We start from the raw sequence: 13,445 nt of genomic DNA, 5'->3' as shown, positions 1-13,445 counted from the left end.
GGTGGGCCGCGTACGGCATGTCACGCGTGGATCCCCCCCCTCCCCCACCGCCACACCAGCCGAAAGTGACGGGGGTACTTTGCATGACCAAACGTCCAACGCAGATGTTATAGGCCTTGAGGCGGACACTTCTATTTCTGCCACGCCCGTCCTTGATCCTTCCAGGCTCGACTCTGGTCTTGCTACAGGGACCACACCCGGCGACAGGGGCGTACAATCGCACCGTTACATTAAGCACACAACCCATATGCCAATTTCGACGGTTGCGTCGAAAAAGGCGAAAGCGCCAAAGGGGCTGCCGAAATCTTCACCGGTCCCCCCAGATCGCTCTGATCCAAGGCCTTCCCCGCATTTGCAGCAGCGCATGGCGACTGGGCAAACAAAGACCAAGGGCACTACTAATCCTACACACGTCGAAAGTCGGGAGCCCGACGCTTCGAGTTCAAAGGCCTCTATAGGCCCAAAAGATACGACTAGGCCTCTACCCGGATACCCATCCGCTAAACCTTCTGGTGGCACGAACGGTCTTTCTGCTGACGATTCAGCGCCTATCCAAAATAGCATCGGAAGAATCGCAGCGGCGGTGGCTCTTATCCTGGTTCCGCCAAAGATTATGGGTCAATCCGCGGGAAAGTTTTCGGCAGATCATGTTCCCGATTACGATGGGACTTAGGTAGATAGTCAGGCTACTCTCTCCGACACCCTTGGAGGTTCCCGTCAACGGCTAAGTGCAGAGACGAGACTGTCACTTCTCCTCATGCCGGGCTGTTCGGGTCCTCTAAATGGACTACTGAAAAGTTTGAAGGTTGTATGGATCGACTGGAGCGGTTCATCGCCTCGTCAGATCATCCACCCCCGAAAAGAGCACGGTTAGACTCTAGCCCTCAAGTTCAAGTAGATCAGTCTCAGGTTTTCCAACAAGAAGACTTGATCCATATGGATACTTATAGAAATATATATAATGAGGAAGAAGCGTCCTTCCTCAAACTATGAGGAGGATCAACAGGACGAAACTGACAACTGGGAGGAGACCCAGCAGGAGGGTGAAAACCCTTGGACACAACAGGATCAGGACTCTGATATTTTGGTACTGGATTCTCCTCTGTCCACTCCGGCATGCCAGGCCTCCCCTGTGGATGCCCAAATGGCTTTCAACTCCATATTGAAAAAAGCGGCAGAATACTTCAAAATTGCCACTCGGGAGGTGGTAATGGAGCAGGATTTTGTGGAGGATATTATTAAAGCAAAACCTCCAGCGAGTCAATCCATCTCCCTCCTTAACTCTGTCCGGAGACGGGTAGCTCCATCTCTGGTCACACCTGATCAGACACGGGCGGTTAACCAGAGGATCGAAAAACAATTTCGGCCTTCCCCTACAGACCGTCTGTGTATCAAGGGGCACGCCATCCCAGACTCACTGGTAGTGACTACCACTCGAAAGAGGGCAGGGGTACCCCTTGCCACGGGAGAATCACCAAAAAGGCTGTATGCCCTAGGCAAACGTGTCAAGTCAGCAGCTGCATACACCATGCGGGTTGCTAATAATACTACGCTATCAGCAAGGTATGCGGATGCCCAATGGAACTTGATCCAAGAAGGCCTCCAAGAGGTTACTGAACCAGCCAGAACTAAGGTTCTTGCCATTGTTTCGGAGGGAAAATTGGTTAATCAGAATGTGGTGAAGAACATCCTGGACACTGCAGAAACAGCAGGCAGGTCTCTTGAAGCAAGAGTACTCTTCTAAAAGACATGCATGGCTGCGCATGTCGGGTTTCAGACCTGAGACCCAGGCCTCTCTCATTTACAAACCCATTGAGGAGACTAACCTCTTCTGGAAAGCAGTGGATGAAGCGTTGGTGAAGGCCAAGAAGGAGCACAAGACTATAAGGTCTCTGCACCAGATTACACAGAAACCCTCCTCCCAGAGGGGTAATAATTCTCTGCGGTCCTTTCGAGGACAAGCCCATGCCGGTCAGAACTATGGCACGGGTAACTTCAACATGAATCAAGCATCCGGAAGCCCTAACTACTATCCCCTTAGGGGTCAAACGCGGCAAAGGTAGAGGTGAGGCCCCAATCCCAGAGGAGCCTCAGCCTCGGGTCAGAAATGACCACCAAATCCAGGTCCCCTCCCATGCCTCCCCGGTCGGGGGAGGCGATTAACATCTTTCCTCAAGGCATGGGAGGGGATAACTTCAGACCAGTAGGTCTTAAAGACGGTCTCCCAAGGATAGTGCGTGGAATTCACCCGACCTCCACAGTTCAGACTGCCGCGATCACAATGCCTTTCACCGGACCATCTGCAGATCCTGATCCAAGAGGTGGAAGCTCTGCTGGGAAAGGACGCCATAGAAGCCGTCCCAATTCTTCAGGTAAACGAGGTTATCTATTCAGCGTACTTCCTTGTAACCAAAAAGGTTCTCACCATGCGTCCTGTTCTAGACCACCTGTGCCCAGCCAACAAGTTCATAAAGCCCCAAAGGTTTTGCATGGTAACACTACAGGAGGTGATCCCATTGCTGAAACGGGGGGGACTTCATGACATTGGATATGAAAGATGTATACTTTCATATTTCAATGTTGCCAGCGCACAGAAAATACCTAAGGTTCATGATTCAGGACAAACACTACCAGTTCAAAGTACTCCCCTTCGGCATCTTCTCAGCGCCAAGGGTGTTTACCAAAGTCCTGGCAGTGGCAGCAGCACACCTGCGCAGACTATCAGTCCCAGTTTACCCTTACCTCGACGACTGGCTCATCACGGGGTACTCGTTCGCTTTTTTTTTTCGAACACCCAAAAAACAAATGATCTCCTCTTCAGCCTGGGTTTTTCAATCAACGAAAAGAAATCCAGCTTAGTTTCCAGCCAAGTGAAACAATTTCTGGGAGCGCAAATTCGGACGGAAGCCGGCCTTCCCTTCCAGCGAGAGGGTTCAGAACATGCTCTCTCAGGTTCCTCAATATGTAGTCTGTCGGGAGGTGACGGTACGCAAAGCTATGCGTTTGCTAGGGATGATGGCGCCATGCATATACTTGGTTCCCCACGCGCAGCTGCGCATGCGTCCCATGCAAGAGTGGCTCAACAGCCAGTGGTGTCAGGCCAGCGGACAATGGGAAGATCTGTTAGTTGTCTCGCCAGCCCTCTTTCTCTCTCTGCAGTGGTGGTCAAGAGAAAACCCCTTGAAGGGGAAGACCTTCACCACCCCTGCAGTGGAAGCCACTCTTACGACAGACACATCTCTCACGGGGCGGGAGGGACTCACCTGCTACAGTAGACAGCACACAGTGTGGTCCCCTCAGGTAGCGTCCAATCATCATATAAACTTACTGGAGCTACTAGCGGTGTTCAAAGCATTGAAAGGGAAGACGGTGCTGATCCTAACCAACAGCACTACAGCAATGTATTACTTGAACAAACAGGGGGCGCCCACTCTCCAGGGCTATCCAAGCTGTCCCAAAACCTTTGGATATGCGCTCTCAAACACAAGATGTTTTTGTGTCCCAACATGTTCCAGGGGAACTCAATTTTCTGGCATACATACTCAGCAGAGATGTTCCTCTGCCAGAAGAATACGAATGGCAGCTGTACGAAAACATTGTGTCCGACGTCTTCGCAGAATGGGGTTTCCCAGAGATCGACCTGTTCGCCACTCAGGGGAACGCCCAAGGCCAAGACTACGCCTCCAGGTACCCCCAGAACCGATCCAAGGGGAACGGTCTCTGGATAACTTGGTCGTGGAAATTTGTCTACTTCCCCCCCCTCACCCCCCGACTCCCCTTCTCAAAATGATAGTGCACAAGATGCACCAGGAACCAGTTACCATGATACTGGTGTCCCCCATGAGGGCCCGCCAACCCTGGTTCGCTCACCTGATGGAGATGTCCCTCTCCTCACCAGTCAAACTGCCCTGCCCGTACAACATGAAGAAGAGACCCTCCACCCATGCCCACAAACTCTAAACTTAGCAGCCTGGTTCCTGAGATCATAGAGTTTGGACACCTGCAACTCCCTCAGAGATGCATGGACATACTCAGGGAAGCGAGAAAGCCTAATACACGTTATTGCTATGCCAGCAAATGGAAACGGTTTGTCATCTGGTGCAATTCCAAGGGCGTCAATCCCATTGATTGCTCACCCTCACACAATGTGTTGTATCTAGCCCATCTGTTGGACACTGGGTTAGTCTTCAATTCCCTAAAGGTTCATCTTGCTGCGCTGTCAGCCTACACTACATCACAGCAAAAAGTATCCTGGTGGAAGATACCAGTAATTAAAGCCTTTATGAAAGGGGTTAAGAGGATTTATCCTCCCATCTCTCATCCAGCCCCTGGGTGGGATCTGAATGTGGTTTTGACCAGGCTCATGGGAGCTCCCTTTGAGCCTATGCATAAAGCAAGTCTGAATGATCTGACTTATAAGACAGCCTTCCTAGAACTACAGGCTCTTTCTGTTTTAGACCCCTTTGTTACAGTCCACAAAGATAAGGTAGTTCTGCGCACACACCCCAGGTTTGCGCCGAAATTTATTTCAAAGTTCCATGTGAACCAGTCAATTGAACTACCCACATTCTTCCAGAAACCTACCAACATGGCCGAAAGAAGCCTTCACAGACTAGATGTGCGCAGGGCAGTCATGTTTTACATGGAAGGAACTAAACCACAGAGGAAGACTAAACAATTCTTTGTTTCAGTGGCAACTGGTAGAGAAGGGGATCCTGTCTCTAAATCAGCAATCTCAAGGTGGATTGTCAAATGCATCACACTGTTACACTCTTTGCAAAGAGAGAACTGCCCTTCAATTCGAGAACACACTCTACTCGAGGCACTAGGGCATCCATAGCATTCATTGCAAATGTTCCCCTAGAGTCCATTTGCAAAGCGGCGACCTGGAGTTCTGTACACACCTTTACAAAACACTATTGCCTAGACCCCATTCTAGGTCTGATTCACAGGTGTGACAAGCAGTATTAAGACATCTTTTCTCTACTGTTCCTTCTCACAACCCACCTCCAACTCCGGGTAATGCTCGTTAGTCTATGCACAGCATGTGATTCTATGCAGATTAACAAGCATCAGAAGACATGCATTACTTACCGTAAAAACATTTCTGATGATTGTACCTGCTTAGATTCACATGCACCCTCCCTGCCTCCCTGTTCTGGGTGGAAGGAACATAGACATGTTACTACTTTCTCTTTATGTACTCACTCACTATAGCCTTGGACTCCCTCATGGCAGAAAAAATACAATCGGAGGGACCTTGGCGCGTGAGGGATTTTGGGTACTACACAAGTCACGATAGGGAAAGTGTCGCCTATGCTGACGTCCCCTTTCGGTCCCCGAAAGACAAGATGCAATACTCCGCGGTTACCACTGGATGTCGGACCATATGCACAGCATGTGAATCTAAGCAGATGCAATCATCAAATGCATTTACGGTAAGTAATGCATGTCATATCTTTTATAGAACTATTCCTGCAAGTGCTTCTTTGCTGTGCCTGTCTAAGATTCAGAGTACTTACCTACAGCTCACATCTTCCTTAAGATAAGCCTGACAGCTGTGCCACACTATGAGGTCCTGAGCTAGTACAGACTGATGCTAAGAGTTAGGGGAATCTACAAATCACTGGGATAGCTGATTATTGCCAGTAGGAAAACTCCCCTAACAGCTGCCATTCATGAGGCCTACAAGGGTCAGCAGAAGGAGGTGTTAGAAAATCTTCACACTCATGGATTCAGGGCCAAGGCAACGGTGGTCGCCTTCCAGAGGCATATGCCATGGCAAAGGATCAGCGGGGGGCTACCTCCTTACCATTCTGCAAGCACTATTGTCTCCCTGGTGCTTCAATCAGTGGTAATCTCCCATGCTGTATGGAGGAAAGGGTATGGGATGTAGTAGTAATTATAATTTGCTCACTGTAGTGACTAATGTACTCCTAGTCCAATATCCCCTTTCCTCCATACGTCCCACCATCCACCCCCCCTTAAAAAAAGGAACGCTGTTAATCAGTTTCATCTTGCTGACGTGCCAAAGGGGAATGAGGTGGGGGGGGGGGGGGGCTGGAAGGTGGAGTTAAGGGAGCGCATGCTCCCGGCGCCACGCCTGTGACTAAATTTAAAGGGGAAGAGACCTTTATTGTGCGGAAAAGGTTTCTGTTCCCGTCCCTAACGAGGGACGCCCGTGCAGTATGGAGTAAAGGGGACTATTGTTCAGATGGATTTCTAAACTCTGACCTGGTGGGCAGAAGTTCAGGAGGCCACCTTAGTTTAGTGGAACAGGGTAACTTTCTGGACAAACCAGACCTCCTACGGTAGCTTGGCAGGCAGTCAAGACTAAATCTCAGGACAGGTGAGAGTGATCGGAAGCCCCCAACGAGTACACACAGTGAAAGTACACAGAATACTCTTAGACAGATGTCTAGCAAAAATACATTTATCATCGGCCTTTATAACTAAACAAAATAAAGCACAGTAATAATCACTTACCACACATGCCTTAAACTATGTAACATCTATACAAAATGCATTTAGCCTAATGTGGATGAAAGGGGAGAAAATAACCACAACCTGCAACAGAATAGCTAAGTGCAACACAGATGTCGCATTAGGCAGTTTTTCAAAGTCCATTCCTATCCTATGCAGTCCAGCCCTAAGAAGTGAGGAGCTGTATGCTGAAAAGTACAGCCGTATGTTAATGCACAGTCGTTCATAAAGCGAAAAGCGAGGTCTCTTCTGGGAGCTGTAGCTGTTCGGCAAGGGAGTTGTGGTGATGAGGAATCAAGTCCTAATCATCGGAGGCTCATCCTTGCAGGTAAAGCGACTTTCCGAGTTTGGATATAGCTCGGGAGCGCAGGCCTGTCCAGCTAAGGTGAGTATCTTTTCAGGGATTCTCGTGCGTAAAACAGATGGATGTGCTAGGGGACCACTGGTAAGTGATGGAAGTACTCCCGACCCTTGACACAGTCCGGGCCGAACTTTGCCAGTCTAGTCCAGTTTGCTTGTTTTTTAACACTCGCAGTTACAAGTCGCTCCGGGACGATAGTTTGTGGTGGGACAGTAGCCTATTCTCAGCTCTCGTAGAAAGAAGGGTGGTTCTGGTGCAGCACATCTCTGGACACGGGAGGGTGTGCAGGTCTGCAGGCACTTACATCGGAGGTCCCCTCAGCGGCGTGACACGGGGACCGCAAATGCTTGCTGCGTGGCATACTCTCATAAATAGCTACCCTTGGTGGGAGAGGGCCCAGGACCAAATGTAAGCGATTCCCAAAGTCTTGAGTCTCCACTCGGGATGGCGGTGCTCCTATACGATACCCCAGGTTCAAGCTGGTCAGTTTGCTGGATGGCCCAGGAACACTTATGAAGAGGCTCTTTGCGAGGGTAAGCAGAGAGTGCTGTTAGGCGGAATTATATGCAGTACCCTTTGGGAACACCACACACAATTAAGACTACAAGTGACAGTACAATTTCACCTTTGGTACAAGCCTGTACTATACAGTTATAGTGGTAGCAGTAGCGGAGCAGCCAGACTTATCTCAAGAGTAAGTGAGCAGTATCAAATAGTTACACGAAGGACAGCAATTACTATGATTCAGGCAGACACTGACTCAAGGTTTTTAAGTAAAAGAATATATATTTTTCACTCTTCAGTTGTATAACAGTACACTATTATAAGCAGTCTAAAAATCACACTCTTAATACACCACACCACTTCCCTTAAATTCCAGACAAGTTAAGCTCACAAAAAGAAGTGGGAGCAAAATGGCACTTCAGCAATTTAAAAGGGAGGGAAAGACAAAATGGAATTAAATCCCACCAAAATGTAAGTACTCGGGGCAATTGAACAAGAGGAACTACAGAGATAGATTCGACTAGAAAAGTCTTAGGACCAAAGTCAATGGGTCAAAAGTCTTTTGCTAAAGATCACACAGTTCAGGGTAGTTTGTGGTAAAGTTTGTGGCACGGTTTCCGGACGAGGTTGGTTGTTAAAAAAAAGTTAGTTCAAAGAGAAGAGAAGGACAAGCCCTTGGATTGGAGAAAGATTTCAAACACTTTCACCGCAGTTGAACGAAACGGACAACCGGATTTGCACAGTGCCTTAAAATGGCGAGGGAGCTGTAGCTGAGGCGGACGTTCCTGGTAGTTCCTGCAGGCTCACGGTTCCTGAAGCGACTGTCGGACTGACCAGAAGTAGGAAGACTTAGAGGGTCCTGCACTACCCTGGGAAGAAACCAGCAGCAGAGCAAAGCAATAAATAAAAGGTGTGCTCCTTAAAACCCAAGCATGGTCCGACCTTCCTGGCTATCCGTCCCACTGTAGCTCTGTACAGCAAATTCGACCAGAGGATGGGTCCTGGCTTGCAGTTTGGGCAAACTGGTTGGTTCCACCAGCTCAAGGGAAGACGTTTCCTGGAGGATCTTCTCTGTCGTCGGATTCTGAAGATTCAGACCTGTTGCAGTGCTTCACCGGGTGGATCAGTCGTCGTAGGGGTCCTCTTCTGCCAGTTCCTCGTTGGTTCTTTCGTTCCAGTGGCGACTCTGCCTTTCCAGTCCCAGGGACCTTCTTTTTATGTAGTTTTCCCCCATTCTTACAGCCTGGCTGTCAATCACACAGCAGGGTGGCAGCCCTGCCAAGGTCATTCCCTTCAGCCAATCAACCAGGAGTGCGACTTGGTTTACCAAGGCAACCCGTTGCAGGGGTCCGAAGTTCCCTCCCTCACATCCTTCCTACCTAGACTTTCAGGCGCCTTAAGGAGGGTTTCTATGCAGAAGCCCGCGAAAAGACAGCGAACAAAGGAGTCCTCCCCGATTTGGCGCGCAGCGAAAAACACGAGAAAAACTTTAACAAAAAGAAATGGCGAATAAACCCAGCCGGAGAAAGAAATGGCGAATAAACCCAGCCGGAGAAAGACATGGCGAATAAACCCAGCCGGAGAAAGAAATGGCGAATAAACCCAGCCGGAGCCAAAATAAAATGTATTTGGTCAAGCGGGTTTATGTTTGAGGCTAATATAATAGCCTAAAACATTACCACGTTTATATAAGATAATCACGGTAGAAAAGTTAGGGTAGATACCACTGCCACCAGCCAAGGCTTGATGTAAAGGGAGCGTAACAATGCTCCAAGAGCCACAGACGAAAAGGGATAAGAGTTAACCCTTTCCAATACTCCATGTAAAATGGGGTGTACTGAGTCTGTGGTTTAAAGTGACTAAAGTAAAGTGAATAGCAACTTTAGTCAGCCCCAGAAAATGGAGTCAGGGGGAAGTTTCGATGACAACCCTGTGTCACTGCACTGAAGATGCTGTGTAACACACATGAAAATATGAGGCCATGGAGTAGCTGAGGCTCCAGTGCTCAAGATCACACAAAGTGAAAACACACACAGCAAAACACATGTAAGAGTGGGAAAAAAGCTCACACTTTTACCAGATGAGAAAAAATAATTGTAGAAATCAGGCAAAGCTGCTGATGGACTTATTAGGTAAGGGAAATCAGCCATTTATGAGAATTCTCCCTAACAGGTGCCGAGAGTAGTTCATTACACTACTGCAAAGGGTCGAAGCTCCCTTGTTAGGCAAAGTTTGTATGCAGTACCCTCTGGGACCACAACACTACACACAACTCTAACTACAGGTATAGGAAACCCAACCTTTGGTATAAGCTTGTTCTACACGGTTTTGGTAGCGTGTTGAGCAGCCAGGCTTATCTCAAGACTGGTCAATGTGCGCTGTAGTGGAGTTACACAGAGATTTACAGAGACAGGTATTCAAACTCTTACACTCAAGGTTTCTTGCATAAACAATTATTAATTTATCAGTCAGTTAGAATAAGCCTTCAGAAGGGAGCAATATAATAACACACAAATGCACTTCAATACTGTACACTCTTAGTTTCTAAATCAGTTAAGACCCTTTTGCGATGGCCAACAGGCACAACGTACACCCACAGATGACTTCAAAACTAGGGTGCTGGGGACATTACTATCTTACTGTTGGCATTTAGAGTACTCTTAAAAGTTGGTGAAAGGCAAATGTTAATAGAACAAGAGACCACAAATATTCTTAAGCAGGCAAATACTTTTAGAATTTCCTAGAAGTCATTCAGTTCAATAGGCTAAGCCAAAGTCAATGGGCAAAAGTCTTGTATAGGATGAAGCACTTCTGTAAGTAAATGGAAAAGGCTTTGCACAAGTTCTTAGGAGTCTTTGATGAAAAGAAGAATCAAAGGTCCACAAGCTGATTAGACTTGCGAGTTGGAGAAGTGGCAAGCACTTTACAGTGAGTTAAGTTCTCTCAGACGTTTTACAGTACCTTAGACATTAAAAGATTCAGCTGATGACTTCTCTTCCTGGGCCTCAGTCGTGGGGACAAGAGGGAGGATGTCGGGGGACTCCTGCAATGCACTGGGAGGGTCAAAACTCGCAACCGGCAAACTTCACTTTCACTGGCTGTTAAGTGTTTCAGCTCCTCGCGTCTACCGCAAATAGCAACCCTGTGGTTCCTGGCTGTCGCCATGGACTTTCCTTGCTTCTGGGTTCCCGCACTTTGTTGAGGGGGTGGGGGGGGCTCAGGCTCGTTCAGTCCTGCTTCCTGGGAGTCCGTAGGATCTTCCTGAAGATCTAGGCCAGCTTAAAAGCAATGCCCACAATCTGGTGTTCCTCTCCCTGGCTATACTGTTTCCAGCAGCAACTCTGTGGAAATTCAACCAGCTCCGAGAGAAGGTACAGGTCGCTTACTTTGGAGTTGATTCGTCCCACCAACTCGAGGAGAGAAGTCCTTGCAGGGGCTTCTGTCAATGCAAACTTGGCATTTCGGCACTGCAGCAGGGCTTCACCGGGCAAACCAACGGTCTAGGAGTTGCAGCAGGCGTACCCCAAGTTCTTCTTTGGTTCCTTCATCCAGTGGTCGACTCTGCCTTCCAAGCCAAAAGACTTGCCTTTTATTCAGTTCTCTCCAATTCATTCCAGCCTAGCTGTCAGTCACCCAGCAGGGTGGCTTTCCTTGCCCGACAGTCAGCCGGCCAATCGCCAGAGAGTGCATTTGGATCTCCTAGAAGACTAAGCACAGGGAGTTTCGGGCACCTCCCTCACTTCTTGCCTACCCCAGACACCCTGGAGCCAGAGGTCGACTTCACTTGTGAATCCCGCCGAAGGCGAAATGAACAAAGAGACCAAACCTGGCTTGGCGCGTAGAGTAAATCTCAAGAAAGACCTTTCCATAAAGAAATGGCGAAAAAGGAAGACCGGAGGCATTATGACAGAAATGACACCCTTGAGTGCTTTACTGCAGCTGCGAACATAGCCCGCAGTAAATGCACATCATGGTAGTTAAAACAAAACCACTGCCGCCAGCCGTTCAGTGAGAAAAGGGTAACCTAAAAATGTTACGTGAGAAGCTAGCAAAGGGGATACTAGGTAACTCCTCCAACACCCCATTGTTAGATGGTGTGTGCTGGGTCTAGAAAGTTACAATGGTAAGTAAAGTCAATTTCACTTTACTGCTCTGGGAAATAGTACTTTATCCCAGAGCAGGTATTTAAAGCTTGGGGAAATCTGAAAGACTTCCCTGTGTCACTGCACTGAAGGTGCTGTGCTGTGTGACCAAATGTAATAGATGGTGCCTATGGAGTTTGTCAGACTCCACAACCAAAAGAAACCGTGTTCAAAATCACATTAAAATACATGAGGGAGTGGGGAAAAGGGTCTTGCTCTCTTCAGGTTAAAAGAAATTGCGTCCTCAAAATCCAGCAAAATTGCTGGGGGTCTCCAAGGTGGAGGGTATTAGTACATTTCTGAGAATTCTCCCTAACATCTGGTCCTCAGGGATACATCTATTTTTCACAGCCCTACGGCTACACACCTCATGCCCCTCAGTTCTTCGGTCAGGAATGGAGACACATCGCTTCGGAGGGCCTGGACTCCTGCACTGCACGGGATCGTCAGAAAACGCAAACAAAATGGAGTACTTCAGTTCCCGTAGCTGTAGATTCAAGCGCACAAGCTGGTATCCCTCTCCCTGATTAATCCTAACCAGCCTTGAGAATGGTATCCAGTTGGCTTACGAGTTGATTGGTCCCACCAACTGAAAGGGAGAAGTCATCCTTGAAGGGGCTTCTCTGTCGAGATGAACTTGGCAATTCGGACCTGCAGCCGGGCAAACCAACGGTCCAGGAGTTTCAGCAGCCGTCCTCTTCAAGCTCTTCTTATGTTACTTCGTTCCAGTGGTCGACTCTGCTTTCCAGTCCAAAAGACTCGCATTTTAAACAGGTCTCTCACAATCATTCCAGCCTAGCTGTCACTCATCCAGCAGGGTGGGCGTCCTTGCCAGACAGTCATCCAGCCAATCACGCCAGAGTGCATTTGGGTCTCCTAGGAGACTAAGCACGGGAGTTTCGGGCATGTCCCTCACTTCCTGCCCACCCCAGACACTCAGATGCCAGAGGCAGTCTTCAGTACTGAAGCCCGCCAAAGGCATAGAAACAAAGGGAGCAAACCTGGTTTGGCACGCAGAGACAGACACTAGAAGGAACTTTCCAGGAAGAAATGGTGAAAAAAGAAGACCGGGTCCCATTTAAACAAAGGGGCTTGAGGCACCATCTTGAAAAACATGGCTCCTGTGGTTTATAGCTACTGGTGTTCGCGGTCGGGGAAAAATCATGGTAGTTTGTTGTAAAACCACTGCCACCAGTCATTCTGATAAAAAAAGGGTAGCATTTGACTGCTACATGAGTTTCTAGACACGGTATACTAGGTAACCCCTCCAGCACTCTATAGGAAGATGGTGTGTGCTGGGTCTAGGAATTTAAAAAGACTAGTAAAGTCAATTTAACATTACATTCTCTGGGAAACAGTAGTTTATCCCAGAGAAGGTATTTAAACCTTTGGGAAGTCTAAAAGACATCCCATTGTCACTGCATTGAGGGTGCTGTGTAACACATGAAAAAAGATGATGCCTATGGAGTTGTTTAAAACTTCATAACCAAAAGAAATAAACACAGAAAACAGAATGAAAAAGTTCAAAGCCCTAAAGTTTAGCAAAAGAGATGGAGGGCTCTAAGGTAGAGGGGAATTATCGCATTTTGAGAATTCTCCCTAACACTGCTGAAATTGGAAGCATCAAGATGCTTTTAATGGTATGTTTAAAAAAAGATGCCCACTGAACAAGGGGCGGAAGGGATGGACACACTAAATGAAAGAGAGGATGCGATATGTTTGTTCATAATATCAGAAATGAGAAAAGCTGGCTAGTGATCGAACTTTTATAGAGTTTTTATTCAATGGCTTGGCAGATGAAATTTGGATGAATAGCAAGAATGGCTTTCTAATTTCCCAACGCAATTAAGTGGGAGTGGTACAACTTAAGGTAACAGGATTTAGGATTTCATTCTCAATGTTGACAAAGTTAGGAACAGTAGATAGGGCTGTTTATAGAAGTTGTGCCCACCATT

The 13,445-nt window shown here is 47.8% G+C and overlaps 1 protein-coding gene across 6 annotated transcripts in view; it reads left to right on the top strand.

Annotated features, from left to right (window-relative positions):
- STAG2 (STAG2 cohesin complex component) overlaps window positions 1-13,445 on the top strand; it is a 2,060,662-nt gene that overhangs the window by 910,898 nt on the left and 1,136,319 nt on the right. The window lies entirely within an intron of this gene.

The sequence above is a fragment of the Ambystoma mexicanum genome, chromosome 5p (genome assembly GCF_040938575.1).
Source record: "Ambystoma mexicanum isolate Mex_15411 chromosome 5p, UKY_AmexF1_1, whole genome shotgun sequence".
NCBI classification, from domain to species: Eukaryota; Metazoa; Chordata; class Amphibia; order Caudata; family Ambystomatidae; genus Ambystoma; species Ambystoma mexicanum.
The sequence above is the reverse complement of the archived record's forward strand: the minus strand, read 5'-3'. Positions and strand labels throughout refer to the sequence as shown.